This window comes from Scyliorhinus canicula, chromosome 14, assembly GCF_902713615.1.
Source record: "Scyliorhinus canicula chromosome 14, sScyCan1.1, whole genome shotgun sequence".
NCBI classification, from domain to species: Eukaryota; Metazoa; Chordata; class Chondrichthyes; order Carcharhiniformes; family Scyliorhinidae; genus Scyliorhinus; species Scyliorhinus canicula.
Genome location: NC_052159.1, coordinates 125320260 through 125335840, shown reverse-complemented (window position 1 = coordinate 125335840; position 15581 = coordinate 125320260). Strand labels below are relative to the sequence as shown.

The window sequence follows — 15581 nt, the reverse complement described above, 5'->3', positions numbered from 1 at the left end:
ATTTGCAGTGGGCACAAACCCCGTTATAATCGCTAAATTTCGTAAATGGCCAAAAACGGGATTTGTGCCGGTGAGATCTCAGTTTGAGATCTTCACCGCTCCCCCCCCCGCACTCCCCCGCAACCAGTGACGTGATCAGGGCGAGGGTGCGAACCTTATTTTCATGAATTTAAATAGATTTAAATACAGGAAAGGGCTTTACAGTGTAACATTCAACCACAACTTGTCATCTCGCCACCTTGGTCATGGTGACCACATGGGGGGTGCAGAGGTGTCTGGAAGCCCCAGGGCTGGGCATTGCCCCCAGCACCCTCGCAGTGCCAGGGCACAGTTCCACAGGGCACATGAAGGGAAAGTGCCAAGGGGGAACTGGCAGGAGTGGGGGGGGGGGGGGGGGGGGGGGGGGTAATCCTCCACCTTTGGTGTAGGGGGGGGTTACCCTTATGAGTGGTGGGGAGAGAAGGAGAGCCTGATGCCTGTGAGGTGGTGGTGGGGAGATGGAGGCGTCCTGACGCCTGTGAAGGGGGTGGCTGCCCGAGAAAGGGGGTGCACCTGGTGCCAGCCTGGCACTGCCACGGTGCCCAGGTGGCTCTGCCAAATAGGCATTTTTTTGTATGGTGCCCTGCATGGGTATTCGTGGGGTGGGGGGGAGGGAAACAGGGATCCCTCATAGTGAGTTGGGGCTAAAAGAGGTCGGGGGTTGTGTTGGGGGCATCCTGACCTCGCTACACTGAGGAGCTCTGACGAGCGGAGCACCTCAGTGCAGATACGGGGCTGTGTGTGGCCTTGTCCACCCATTCCCCACTGAGGCCCCCTATCTAACTGCGGCCACGTTAAATAGCAGGTGTTTCACGGCGCTGCAAGTGCCAGGAAAAACGAGGCTAAACATGCGCATTATGGGACTTTGTTCCCATTTAGTTAATTTTTGTTGGACTGATTAAAATTCAGAAACTCATTGGAAAACAACCTCAATATTGCTGCCAGTAGTGCTTTTTTTCTCTCGATATATTCTTCCTACAAATTGTTACGATTTGGGGGGGATGTTTGATTTTGTCTTGGTTTGTCTTACAGCTAGAAGCAGTCGGTGAAGTTGGTTAATATCAATGAGTGCTATATCACTCGTGTGATTATATTCTTCCATGCAGGATAGCAACTGTCACATCACTACCACAGATTTATCAAGAAAATAATCTTCTGTTCAATATTGTAAAGCTCCTCGTCTGGTATATGTTACAAATCATTGCACACGGCATTTGGAACATAAATAGTCACACTTACTGTTGCTGTTTTTAGCAAATGCAGCATCATTGCATTATCTGATTTGTATAATATAGTCGCATGAAACTAATTGTTGCCCTAATGGACCTTAACTATCTGGGGACCCACGTAATGATTTCTTATACATTCGTATTGATATAAAGGTATATTCTACTACTTTGTGACATGATACATTGGAATATGAACTGTGCCATTGTTGAGCTAACCTTGATAGTTCTACCGTATTTCAAACGAAGGTCACACTGCTCATGGTTAGATTCCTGGCCTTGGAACAGCTTCAAGGTTAACCATGAAAGGTACATTATAATGGGGAAAAAATAAGTGACAGCATGAAAGTCATTTTGATGGCCACCAGGCAGCCATGACAACCTAGAAACTCAAATCGTTACATTTTTCATTAAAGTGGTGCACTTCAACTCTTAACCGTGCACATAAAACAGGATCACGGAAGTCAGCAATTCAATGATATGGATACCACAAAGCAAACTCATTAATTTCTTCACAATAGCCCAAACAAACATTTACACTGTTATGACACCCTGGGCTAATGCGTGGTCAATTCCAGCCCCCTTGACCTCACAACACAATTGAATTAATCAATATTTCTTAGAAAAATACCCAAAGTCTTTGTCCTTTTGCTGCCCAGTAATTAATCACTAGATTTAAACATAATTACTTTTTATTTATAGCAACAACTATCATGAAATATGCAGCAAACACAACTGTTATCTAAATCCTAACACACACACACACGACAGACAAACACAGAGGGGAGGAGAGGGGTGGAAATAATAAGTAAAAGGAAAAAGAGACTTTGGGCGGAATTCTCCGCTCCCGCGATGAATCGGGAAGGCCGTCGTGAACGCGGCCGAGTTTTACGACTGCCTCGGAGGCTGCTCCTCGCACCTTATTCACCCCCACCCGGGGGGCTATGAGCGGCGCTCCGTTATTCCCGGCCGCCGGGCCTTGACGCGTGGCCTTGAAACCATTGCAGGCTGCAAATAGAGATCTGGAGCTGAAAGCTTATTTTGAAGGAAGGTCTGAAACAGGGGCCGCAATTCTCTGCTCCCCACGCCGGGTGGGAGAATCGTGGGAGGGCCGGGCGACTCATGACACGTGGCCCTGCCCCCCCCCCCCCCCCACCCCCCTCCCGCGATTCTCCCACCTCCCCGCTCGCCGCTTTTCACGGCGACCGGCGATTCTCCGGCCCAGAAGGGCCGAGCGGCCTGCCGTTCCCGACCAGCTCACGACGACGGCAACCACACCTGGTCGCTGCCATCGTGAACATGGGCGCCAGATGCTCGTTTGTGGCTTGTGGGGGGCGGAGAGGGGAGTGAGCACCACGGCCGTGCTCGGGAGGGGACTGGCCCGCGATTGGTGACCACCGATCGTCGAGCCAGCGTCTCAAAGGGACGCACTCTTTCCCCTCCGCTGCCCCGCAAGATCAAGCCGCCACGTCTTGCGGGGCAGCGGAGGGGAAGACGGCAACCGCGCATGCACGGGTTGGAGCCGTCAGCCGTCGTGACATCATCCGCGCATGCGCGGGTTGGAGCCAGCCAACCTGCGCATCCGCGGCTGACGTCACTTAGGCGCCGCTGCCGCGTCATTCTCGGCACGCCGGGCCTTGACGCGTGCGTCAAGGCGGCGTGCCGAGAATGACGCGGCAGCGGCGCCTAAGTGACGTCAGCCGCGGATGCGCAGGTTGGCTGGCTCCAACCCGCGCATGCGCGGATGATGTCACGACGGCTGACGGCTCCAACCCGTGCATGCGCGGTTGCCGTCTTCCCCTCCGCTGCCCCGCAAGACGTGGCGGCTTGATCTTGCGGGGCAGCGGAGGGGAAAGAGTGCGTCCCTTTGAGACGCTGGCTCGACGATCGGTGGTCACCAATCGCGGGCCAGTCCCCTCCCGAGCACGGCCGTGGTGCTCACTCCCCTCTCCGCCCCCCACAAGCCACAAACGAGCATCTGGCGCCCATGTTCACGATGGCAGCGACCAGGTGTGGTTGCCGTCGTCGTGAGCTGGTCGGGAACGGCAGGCCGCTCGGCCCTTCTGGGCCGGAGAATCGCCGGTCGCCGTGAAAAGCGGCGAGCGGGGAGGCGGGAGAATCGCGGGAGGGGGGTGGGGGGGGGGGGGGGGCAGGGCCACGTGTCATGAGTCGCCCGGCCCTCCCACGATTCTCCCACCCGGCGTGGGGAGCAGAGAATTGCGGCCCCTGTTTCAGACCTTCCTTCAAAATAAGCTTTCAGCTCCAGATCTCTATTTGCAGCCTGCAATGGTTTCACTGAAGATTCATTCATTCAGGTTCCGAAATACTGCAGACAGCAACTCACAGCCTTTCAGGAGAGCGAGAGAGGTCCTTTCCCCTGACTGTCCAGGATTCAAACTGAGCTCCTTGGGTCTCTGGAAATTATTCCATTCGAGTAGGAAACAATCACCACCTGTTACCAGGCAGAATATGGGGCGAGATTCTCTGATCCTGAGGCTAAGTGTTGACGCCATCATAAATACCATTGCGTTTCCCGACGGAATACGCATGGCCTCATGATTAGCAATTTTGGCCCCTTCAGGGGCCAGCACGGCACTGGAGCGACCCACGCCACTCCAGCTGCCGATCCCGGCATCAACAGGGCGCCGCAGGGTCCACGCATGCGCAGTGGCACCAGCGCCAATCCGCGCATACACAGTGGCTCCCTTCTCCGCACCGGCCCCAACACAACATGGCGTAGGGCTACAGAGGCCGGCACGGAAGAAATGAGTCCCCCAGCCCGAGAGGCCGGCCTGCCTATTGGTGGGCCCCGATCATGGGCCAGGCCACAGTAGGACCCCCCCCCCCCACCCCCCACAGGCCGCCCCCGGACCCTTCCACGCTGAGGTCCTGCCGGGTAAGCCCAGGTTACAATGCCGCCGGCGGGTCTCGGGTATTTTGTTACGGCCGCTCGGCCCATCCCAGGCCGAGAATCACTCCGTAGAGTGGCTCCGACCTGTGCCACGCCATCCACATCGGCACCAATGCCGCTGATTCTCCACGCGTCCCGACGGCGTGGCGCAATTTGCGCCAGTCGCGGCGATTCTCCTGCCCAGCCCCAGGCTGAGAGACTCCCGCCCATGGTCGTTGGCCAATTCATTACCCACCAGCCAATCAATGGAATTGAGTGCCATTCTTGTGCCATGAAGTCAGGGGTCTGGTGTCCAAAGCTAATTCCTCATTCTCTCTGCTGCTTACCTTAAAGATTTAGTCCATTGAGCATCTGAGGATCAAAATGATAACAGCAAAAAATAAAGAAAGGGAAAACAAGGGGATGAACAGGAAAGATCCTGTTTAGCTCACTAGGCTAAATCGCTGGCTTTTAAAGCAGACCAAGCAGGCCAGCAGCACGGTTCTATTCCCGTACCGGCCTACCCAGACAGGCACCGGAATGTGGCGACTAGGGGCTTTTCACAGTAACTTCATTGAAGCCTACTCGTGACAATAAGTGATTTTAATATGTTCAGGCTAATTTGGAGTGGAAAATATTGTTTGTTTTGACACGTTAAGCAAAAGACTAGAAGGGCAATTTTGAGCCTTGTTAGCAGTCCGTCGGATCGTTGGTGTGGGCAGAAAATCCGGACAGAATGGAAAAAGCGATTCTCTCTGGATAGATCTTGTTTCCCGATTTTCCACACTCCTCCTCATTTTCTTGTTTATTAATACATTTGAATGCAGGCAATCCCCTCCCCTTCCCAATATTCATCGCTGGTAAACCCCTGAAAGGCAGCATTCCGGAATGATATGTCCAGCCATCCATATTTTGTGAACTTCTATCTAATCGTGTCCTGTCATCATGTCAGGTTTGATAGGATGGGAAATAAATATTTTTGCTTTGCTAAAGGTACATCATGAAAATCTTGTGGTCGACTACACAACATTGGGGTTCTTAAAAAAAGTGAGCATTTAGTTACAGGCCTGGCATTAGTTTGTAACGGTTGTAATTAGTATCCACAGAACAGGAATTGAATTGTGTAGAATAGATGATCTCTCTGCCCTCGAGCATGGTTGCAGCCAACAGTCATTATTCGGTTTCTCCTTCAACATGGCCTAAAGACCAACTTTTACATAACCCTACTCCTGTCAAAGAACATACAGTGCAGAAGGTGGCCACCAGGCCCATCAAGCCCCCACCTCCACCCCACCCCCGCAACCTAACATCCCCTCCCAACCCTTTTGGTCAGTGATGGTTAGGGACTTTTACATGGAAGACAGACTAGTACCCTTAACTGGAACTACCAAACGTGATCGAACTCCATTTTCTGCAAGTCAAAAATGTTCCCCGCAAGGAGACGGCAGCTTACCGTCGAACGCAGAGAAGCACAATGCTGGAGAGGTTACTGCACGCGGACAGTCTGGTGAGGAGAAACTGTGGGGACCTGTACAGATGACTCTTAAAAAGTATGCGCTACCTGCTGGACGAGACACGGGAAAAATGGGAGGAAACGTGAGGGATGGAAATAGGGTGGGGGCTCTGGAGCGAAGCACTGTGTAGGGGCAACTCCCCCTCCTCATGCGCAAGGCTAAGCCTCATGCAGCTGAAATGGTGCACAGAGCACCTGGCAAGAACCCGAATGAGTAGGTTCTTCCTAGAGGTGGAGGACAAAATGAACGTGCCAGGGAGGCCTGGCCAACCACGCCCACATGTTCTGGGCTTGCCTCAGACTTGTCAGATTCTGGACAGCCTTCTTCGAGGCGATGGCCAAGGTTGTGGGGTTGAGGGTGAAGCCGTGCCAAAGAGTGGCAGTCTTCGGGGCATCAGACCAGCCAGAACTCTTCATGAGGAAGAGGGCCGCGCCCAAGCCTTTGCTTCTCCAATCGCACGCCAGAGAATCCTGCTCAGTTGGCGATCAACAGCACCACCCACTGCTGCAGATTGGCTGCCAGGCCTGTTGAAATTTCTCCACTTGGAGAAAATCAAGTTCACCATCCGAGTGTCAGAGGAAGGCTTCCACAAAGCATGGAGGCCATTCACCAACTTGTTCCAGGACCTGTTCGAAGCCAACAGCTAATAGAGCAGGTTGGGGTGGGGGAGGCTATACATGGGAGCCAACTGGACCACAGGGAACAGACAGGAAAGAGAGTGGGGAAGGGGGTGGAGGCTAGGTGGAGGCTAGGGAGTGAGAAGGCTGTAAAACAGCCATTACAGAGGCCAGGGGGCCTAAAACAAGAAAAAGGGAAACCCAAGGAAGGGCCAAGAACAGGATAAGGATAAGGAGAGGGGAGAAGAAAAGGGGGGAAGCCAAATGACAAAAGCGGGGGGAGAGGGCACTGCCCATATGTAAATAGCAGATAACTGCCCATGGTACAGTGAGGAACCCAGGAGAGGACACTGAAACAATGAATGAGGGGGACAGGGAGGGTCCAAGGGGGGGAAGGGGAGGGGGGGATCAACACAGAGGAAAAGGACGTGTACATTGTAACTGGCACATTTATCCTCACCAAATGTATCGTGTATAATATGTAAAAACGTCATATTTGGATGAGGAAACCAAATTTAATGTGCACTATTTACCAACCACGTCCCCCCGGAATTGGAGCCTGATGCAGCCGGTCGATCCCAGGATCGGCCTTCCTTGGGATTCTGAGGGCCATTATGCCTCGCGAGATCTGGTTAGATCCCACAATGGGAGGGATCCAGTCATGCACGGTTAAGTGAGTTTAAGAAATGACTTAACCACGCTGATGCCGGATCGAATAGCCACCTGGCATTTATTGCCCTCGCTGAGTAGACCCAAACCTAGCAACGTCTGGTCCCCACAAACAGGGACCAGTGGAATGGCACATGGGGTGTCTCCCAGGTGATAAAAGGCCCCCAGGTAGTCGACCTCTGGGAAGAATGGCACCCTGGCATTGCTGGTGCCAGCCGAGTGTCAACCTCGCACTGTCAGAGTGCCCATGTGGCACTGCCAAGGTGCCAGGCTGGCATTTTGCCTGTGCCAGGGATCAGGGGTGAGGTAAGTTTGGTGAGGGGCAAGGGCCCCCTCATAGGTGAGTTGGGGCATTGGAGGGTCCGGGGTCACGCCGGGGGGGGGGTTAAGGAGATCGAGGTGCAAGCATTTTAACTCATCCCATATGCTGTATGCAACAGATTAAGGAGCTTTGCTTTTTCCCTTGGATAAAGTGCTGGAAATGAAACTAAAGTGTGGCTATTCTCACGGAGCTGAAATTAGAACAGAGTGCCATTAGATAGTGGGGTCATTCCCAACACTACAAATGGTGGTGGCGATCATGAAGTTTGCACCCCGCGCCGGCTGCAGCGTGAAAAATGGCATTTACATGTATTTAAGTGTGATTAGTGGGTTAGACATAGTGGGCGAGATTCTCCGCAAATGCGGAGATTCATAAAGGCTGCCGTGGGACAGGCTGTGACCCATGGCAGCCTTCATGCCCACTCCCGGGGCCGATTCTCCCCCCCGGGCGGGGCTAGGAGCGCGGCCCCGCACGTCAAGCGTCACGCTGGCTGACGCGGCCGATGACATCATCCGCGCATGCACAGGTTGGACAACGGCAACCCGCGCATGCGCAGTTGGCGTCTTTTCCCTCAGCCGCCCCGCAAGACGTGGCGGCTTGATCTTGCGGGGCGGTGGAGGGAAAAGAGTGCGTCCGTTATGGACGAATGGCCCCCTTGGCACGGCTGTGGTACTGCCGTGCCGATCGGGCCCCCAGATGCACCAAACGGGCATCAGTCGCCCGTTTCACGACGGTAGCGAGCAGGTGTGTTTGCTGCCGTGTTGAAACGGGCGTGAAGGCCCGGCCGCTCGGCCCATCGGCCTCGGAGAATCGCCGCTCGCCGTAAAAATCGGCGAGCGCCGATTCGTGGTGTGGGTCGGGCGTGGGGGGGTGGGGAGAATGTCGGGAGGCCCTCCCGCGCCCAGTATGCTTCACCCGCGGTGCTCTGCTCCTCTCAGGCAGAAGTTCACGGGTCTGAATTACTACAAGCATTTACAAACATGGACTGTGTGCCACGGCTGTGGATTCATAGATTTCATAGAGTTTACATTGCAGAAGGAGGCCATTCTGCCCATCGAGTCCGCACCAGCCTTTGGAAAGAGCACCCTACCCAAGCCCACATCTCCACCCTATCCCCGTAACCCAGTAACCCCAGCCCACCTTTTGGACACTAAGGGCAATTTACCATGGCCAATCCACCTAACCTGCACATCTTTGGACAGCGGATGGAGAGCGGGAGGCTAAAAACACTAAAAAACCTTTGAAAACTGTTGGGTTTGCTGGAGATGGCTTCCTTGCTGGGGGCAGTAGCAGGTAGTGACTTGGTGCCAAGTCCGTGGATTTGGGGTGTCCCGCTCGGGATTGGGGTGGCCTGGCTCAGTCTGTCATTGCCGCAGTCCGTCTGCACCCCTTTGGTGCTACTTACAGGCTCCTGGCTGCTCACACTGCTGAGTGCTGCTTGTGTCTTTTTAATGCTCAGAAGGCCTCTGGTCATCTGGGGACCCACCCAGGCCATCTCTCACTGTCAAAGCCCAGCTGTATCCTCGAGGGCTGAGTTCAATCAGGAACCCACCTGGTGTGGGCACTCCTCAGAAGCATTGCCCCATTGCAGAGGAAGCAGGTGATCATCAAAGCTCAATCTGAGAACACCTGCACCACAGCATTTTGAACCCCCCTGGTTCTCCACCTCTCTCAGGAAGGAGGATTCACCAGTGACCCCCACCTCTCCCGATTACCAGCTGTCTGCTCCTGGTGAGACTGAGACTGGCAGCACTGACTGCCTCTGCCACCATCTCCCAGGCAGTGTTCAGGAGGGCAAGCTTGAGTCTGCGGCCCACGCTGGGGAAGAGGTTGTCCATCCTTTCCTCACTGGCATGGAACAGTGGGTCCACTTTGGACTCCTGAGCCTGGGGGGAGCAGGTCCTCTGTGAGCCATCTTGGTGGCTGCAGTGAGTGTGTGGTACATGGAGCGCTTAGAAACAGCTCCAACTGCCAGGTTCTTTGGTGTTAACTCCGGTCCCAGCGGTTGGTACAACTCTGGGCCAGGAATTGCTCTGAATTCTTGCCAGCAGAGTGCTGGCTCATAGCATGTCTTAAATTGTGACACAAATAGTGCCCCCAAAGAGAAAGCGCACTGCATGCAATTCAGTCCTGGTGTCAACACTCACTGCGAGATTCTCCGTCAGCGGGATTCTCTGTCAGCGGGACCCTCTGCTTTGCCGTCAGCACATCCATGCCCACGGGTTTCTTGACGGCGTGGGATTGCCACAATGGGAAACCCCATTGGCCGGCTGCCAGAATGGAGGATCCCAGAGCTGACAGGGGCATCTCACTCTGGAAAACGTGGCTGGTAGGATGGAGAGTCCCGCCTTTTGTCTCCCAAATGGAGAATTTCACTCTTCATCTACTAAGTGGAGAATTTCACCCCACATAAACATAGACACAGAACATACAGTGCAGAAGGAGGCCATTTGGCCCATCGAGTCTGCACCGACCCACTTAAGCCCTCACTTCCGCCCTATCCCCTTAACCCAATAACCCTTGCTAACCTTTTTTTGGTCATGAAGGGCAATTTGTCATGGCCAATCCACCTAACCTGCACATCTTTGGACTTTGGGAGGAAACCGGAGCACCCGGAGGAAACCAATGCAGACATAGGGTGAACGTGCAGATTCCACACAGACAGTTACCCAAGCCGCGAATCTAACCCAGCTCCCTGGCGCTGTGAAGCAACAGTGCTAACCATTGTGCTCCCGTGCCGCTCCTTGAGGGAGTCACATTTGAAAGAAGTGTTTAACTCTAAAATGATTATTTTTCCTGGTGGATTGTTAAAACAGGAACTGTAATGATACAGATTTTAATGGAAGTTAATTTTAATTTCAGAATTGTTAGCATCTGTTCGTACGCAGCACAATTTCCGAGTCTTAAATAAGAACACGACATACATTTGGAATCCATTTCAAAATTGTGGTGCACTTTACAAGATCACAGGATTGTGATGAGGCCAATTAAAATACAAAATATGAAGCCTTTATTGAGAAAGCAGTGATGATCTGTTTATTTTTCTATTAAGATATCTTTACTTCACTGATGTGGAATAGTCATACACAATCCTATTCCAGCCTTCATTCATGTCTAATAACGAACATGCTGTGTTCCAAATCAACAATAAATACACTTTAAAATCCTCTTTCTTGCAGTTTTGCTTCTGATGGAAGTACCGCAAATATGGCTTCAAAATCTACAAAGATTGATCAAAATAATAATAAATTATGGAGGATTTGGTCCATTAACTAATCAGCTCTCATCAGAGAAGGAAACAATTGATTTTGATACCTGAGACCCCCCCCTTGAATATAAATAATGCAGTTATTGCATCAAATACAATCTCAAACGTAGCCAGGCCCAAAATTACACTAGTGTATAGAAACTAATTAAATTGTACTCATAAATTCTAATGTGATCTAAAAGAACAAGTAAACGTATGGCAACAGTCACTGGTACTGCAAAGCATGGCCTCAAGCATAGAATGTCTGCGATAAAGATAATTCTTACTTCCAGTTACATCTTGTGAAACATATCCAGCACAGATTTATAAATTCTGCAATTCATCCGGTGCACAGCCCACAGAGTTGCACATAAAATGATTATTTTGGGAAGCATGAGGACAAGAAAACTGCAGCCCATCCAATGCAGTCCTTCTGTAGGTCCGGCAGGCATGGAGCATTGGAGTTGGAATTCAGCCGGAATCCAAATAGCTCCCCACCAGCTCCAGCAGAGCACTGTTTTAGGACAAACCTCCAACCTTCCCAAAGCAAGGTTACTCAGATTGGAGACAGATTTGGATACTTGTCAAACTGCATATTTGATCCGAGGTTGGATCGATCTAGGGCTGAGTCCTTAGTTCCATCAGGGGTGGTGAAGGCATTGTTGGGCGTTTATGGAGTAGTTGTAGGGGGCAGATCCATAGCGGTTTGTGAACCCGGGGGATAAGGAATTCTCGTTCCTCTCCCCAGTCACAAGGTTTATTTCAGGATCGACTTTTTTATGGTGGGGCGGCCTCTTCTCCCTTGGGTGAGGAATGCGGAATACTCATCCATTGCCACTTCGGAACATGCTCCGCAACTGGTGAACTTGGTTTTGGAGTAGGGTCCCGCTCAGCACCGCCGTAGTGGTTGGAGGTAGGGTTACTGGCGGAAAGGGGGTTTTGTGGGCATATGTTTAAAACTATTGAGGAGTATTTCAGGTTCAATAAGAACGTGTCTGTCTCACCCTCCATGCTCTGCGAATCCTTGAAGACGATTATTAGAGGAGAGATAATATTATATAAGGCGCATTGGATAGGGAGGTAAGGATGGAGCGGCAGAGGTTGGTGGATGCCACCCAGGTATTCATGTGACCCTGCCCTGGAGCTCCTGGCGAGCAGGAAGAAGCTGCAGACACAGTTTATTCTGTTGTCCACGGCCAAGGCAGTGAGCCAGCTGCGGCATTCAAGGGTTTTTTTTGACCAGGTGTCTTTTAGCCCATCAGCTGATGTGGCAGTCGGTTTCCCTGGAGATTATTCAGATTAGGGACTTTGGGGGGTGGGGGGGCAGCTTGGTTTGCACCCCGGATAAAGTTAGCGCTGTATTTGAGGCTTTCCACAAGGGTCTCTATAGGCCGGAGCCCCTGGTGGGGAGATTGGACACGCCGACAGTTTAGGGTGGTGGGGTGTGAGATGGGAAGAAGTTGGAGGCCCCATTAGGCCCTGAGGAGATTTTGATAGGAATTGGGTGGATGCAGACAGGTAAAGCTCCTGGGCCTGATCAGTTTCCTGTTGAATTTTACAAGAGGTGGGATTCTCCGTCCCGGGACACCTGGAATGCATTCCCCAATGGGATGGAGAATCAGGTGTCGGAGCAAAATCGGGATTGATGGCAGGCGCCGATCTGACCCTCCTTGCTGGCGGTGTCAACAAGCTCCACGATGCGTGCTGTAAATAAATGATAATGGATCTTAATGACCCATTTGCATCTACTTAGCGGGCCCGCCACCCTATGCTCCGGCCATTATTGCCTGGTCCCCACAGCCGGGAATCTCGTGGATGCGGATAACTGGTGGTCTCAGCAATCGTGAACCTGATGTGGTGGACCTCGCAGTGGGCAAAGGGGTTCAACACGCCAAAGACACGCTGGTAGAGACCATTCGAGCCCATCTGAGGGCCACCCTCCCCAACAATGAACTGCCTGCCCACACCTCTCCTAGCAGCCTCCTCTCCCCCCCGACATGCTCCCCCCACAGGGACCCCCACAATGGGATCCTTGTAATCTGTGGACCCCCCCCCCATGGACCCCTGTAATAGGAGGAACCCCCAAGGGCAACCCCTGCCAAAAGGAATCCCCCACTCCTTCCCCCCACACACACAAGGAATTCCTTTCCCCCCAGAAAAGAGAACTCTATCTGGAAGCTGGAGAGCAGTCCAGGCAGGGGCAGTGGGAAGCATTATAGTTGTAATGCTTACCTTTCAGCTCCACATGTCCATTCCTCGACGGAGAATAGCAGTGCCTTTGTCTGGTTCTCACAGATCTATTATCTGCAAGCCATTCATAGCTTTCGAGTAGTGGTCTGATAGACAGTTTGTAAAAACCATCTGCAGCTTTGATCCATTGATATACTTTCACGCTTCAGTGACCTTTTTGCATGGCGTGGTATTCCATCCCGCTTTACAACCGCAAGGAGATTGTGAAACTGGTGCGATTCAGCTCCGGCGGGAGAACATCGTCTCCTAAATCCATGGAATCCCTACAGTGCAGAACGAGGCCATTTGGCCCACTGGATCTGCACAGGTCCTTGAAAAGAGCACCTTACTTAAGGTCCCATCTAACGTTTTTGACACGAAGGGCCAATGTATCATGGCCAATCCACATAACCTGCACATCTTTAGACAGTGGGAGGAAACTAGAGCACCCAAAAGAAACCCGCACAGACGCGGGGAGAACGTGCAAACTCCACACAGACAGTGACCCAAGCTAGGAATCTAACCCGGGTCCCTGGCGCTGTGAAGCAACACTGCTAACCACCCCACCCCAAATGGAGAATGCTGCTCAAGAAGTTTGTGGATCAATTGATCCCATTGCTGGTGGACATGTTTAATGAATCCTTGTCCCAGAGGTCTTTGCCTGCTACACTTTTGCAGGCTTCCATTTATCTTCTGTTGAAGAAAGATAAGGAACCCATGGAGTGTGGGTCAATCCGGCCTATCTCACTATTGAATGTTGGTGCCAAGATACTGGCCAAGGTGTTGGCGTTGAGGCTGGAGCTGGGTCTCCCTGGGTAATTGTAGAGGATCAGACAGGCTTTGTTAACGGTCGGCAATTATCAGCGGTTGTTCGGCGGTTTCGGCGGTTGTTGAATATAATTTTCTCCCCTTTAGCTGGGCCCGAGCCAGAGGTTATTGAATCTTTGGATGCCAAGAAAGAGTGGAGAGGTTTGGTCTTGGGCCAAAGTTTATTTCATGGGTGCGGTTATTGTATAGGGCCCCCACGGCTGTATCCAGTTCCATAAATTGAACAAAGCGAGTCTGGTGAGTACGGTTAAGTCCGATTTGCAAAAGTGGGACAACCTTCCCTTATCTTTGGCGGGCAGAGTCAAATCTCCCAAGATTTGTGTTTCTTTTTCAATGTCTTCCTGTTTTTTCTTCCTAAATCTTTTTTTTGTTCTGGTTGATAGGTTGATATCATCCTTTATATATGTGGGCAGGGCCCTGAGAATCCTCAAGACAGTTTTCCAGGGATAGACAGTGGGAGGGCCTAGCATTGACCAGTTTACTTTTTTATCATTGGGTGGCCAATGTTGAGAAGGTGCTGGAGTGGTGAATTGATCTAGGAGGATGGATAAAGGTGAGATCATGTGGGGAGCTAGTTTGCGGGCACTGGTGATGGCCTCACTTCCATTTTCTCCGATATTGCACTCTTCGAACCCAGTAGTCTTGTCCACTTTAACGAGCATCAGAAGGAGAACGTACAAACTTCACACAGTCATACAAACCCAGAATTGAGCCTGAGTCCCTGGTGTTGTGAGGCAGAAGTGCTGACCAGTGTGCCAAGTTCTGTGGCAAGGAACTCACCCTCTCCCCAAAGTGTGTCCATAAGGCATACATCAGGGATATCAAGGACATATGCTGAAATACTCTTCACTTGCCTGGATGACGGCATCTCCAACAACACTCAAAACTATTGAGGTTAAAGTATCCCACTTGATTGACACCTCATTCACCAGATTTAATATTTACTTCCTTGCGCACGGGCAGGACGGTGGCACAGTGTTTAGCACTGCTGCCTTACAGCTTCAGGGAATTCTATGATTCTAACTTGCAAAGCCATGACCTCTACCATTTTGACAAACAAGGAGAGCAAATGCACGGAAACACAGCAACCAGCTGAGAGTTCCCCACCAAATCCTACCCCATTCTGACTTGGAACAATATCACTGTTCCTTCGCTGTCACAGAGCCAAAATCCTAGAACTTCTTTTCTGACTGCACCATGGGTGTACCTACACTATATGGACTGCAATTTTATCACCACCTTCTCCAGCACAAAATCAGGGATGAACAATAAATGTTGGGCTTGCCAGTGATGGTTGCATGTCACAACCAAATAAACAAAAAGGTCATGCCCAACTACTGGATGAGAAAGGTGAAGGAAGGGAAGGGAAGGGCTCCTGGCAGGAGCAAATGCCAACCATGAATATTCAAGATGTATTCTTATAAGCTGAACAGCATTGAGGAAAAATGTGAGGGATATCTGCACCACAGTAAGAATGTTCTTACTGAAATCTGACAATTGACAAGTAGCATTTGCAACACACAAGTGCCAGGCAATGGCCATCTCCAACAAGAGAGAGTTTAACCATCACCTGATAACATTCAATAGCATTACTATCTATGAATCACTCACTATAAATACTGTGGCTACAAGGGCAGGTCAGAGGCTAGGAATCCTACGGCGAGTAACTCACCTCTTGACTCCCCACCATCTGCAAGGCACAAGTCAAGAGTGTAATAGACTACGCCCCACTTGCCTGTATGAGTGCAGCTCCAACTCAAAAAGCTCGACACAATCCAGGACAAAGCAGCTCGCTTGATTAGCACTCATTCCACGCATATTTACTCCCTCCACCAACAAACAATGGCAGCCGTATGTACCATCAATAAGATGCACTGTCGGAACTCACCAAAGCGCCTTTGTCAGAATCTTCCGAGCCCATGACCGCTAGAACGACAAAGGCAGCAGTTACCTGGATATTGCTTTGTAAATATATCATCGTTCCTTCCCTGTCGCTGAGT

At 51.4% G+C, this 15581-nt stretch overlaps 1 protein-coding gene across 3 annotated transcripts in view; it reads left to right on the top strand.

Moving 5' to 3' along the window:
- The window catches only part of gpc5a (glypican 5a), a 1363183-nt gene that overhangs the window by 1019361 nt on the left and 328241 nt on the right, over positions 1-15581 (top strand). The gene's annotated exons all lie outside the window — the stretch shown is intronic.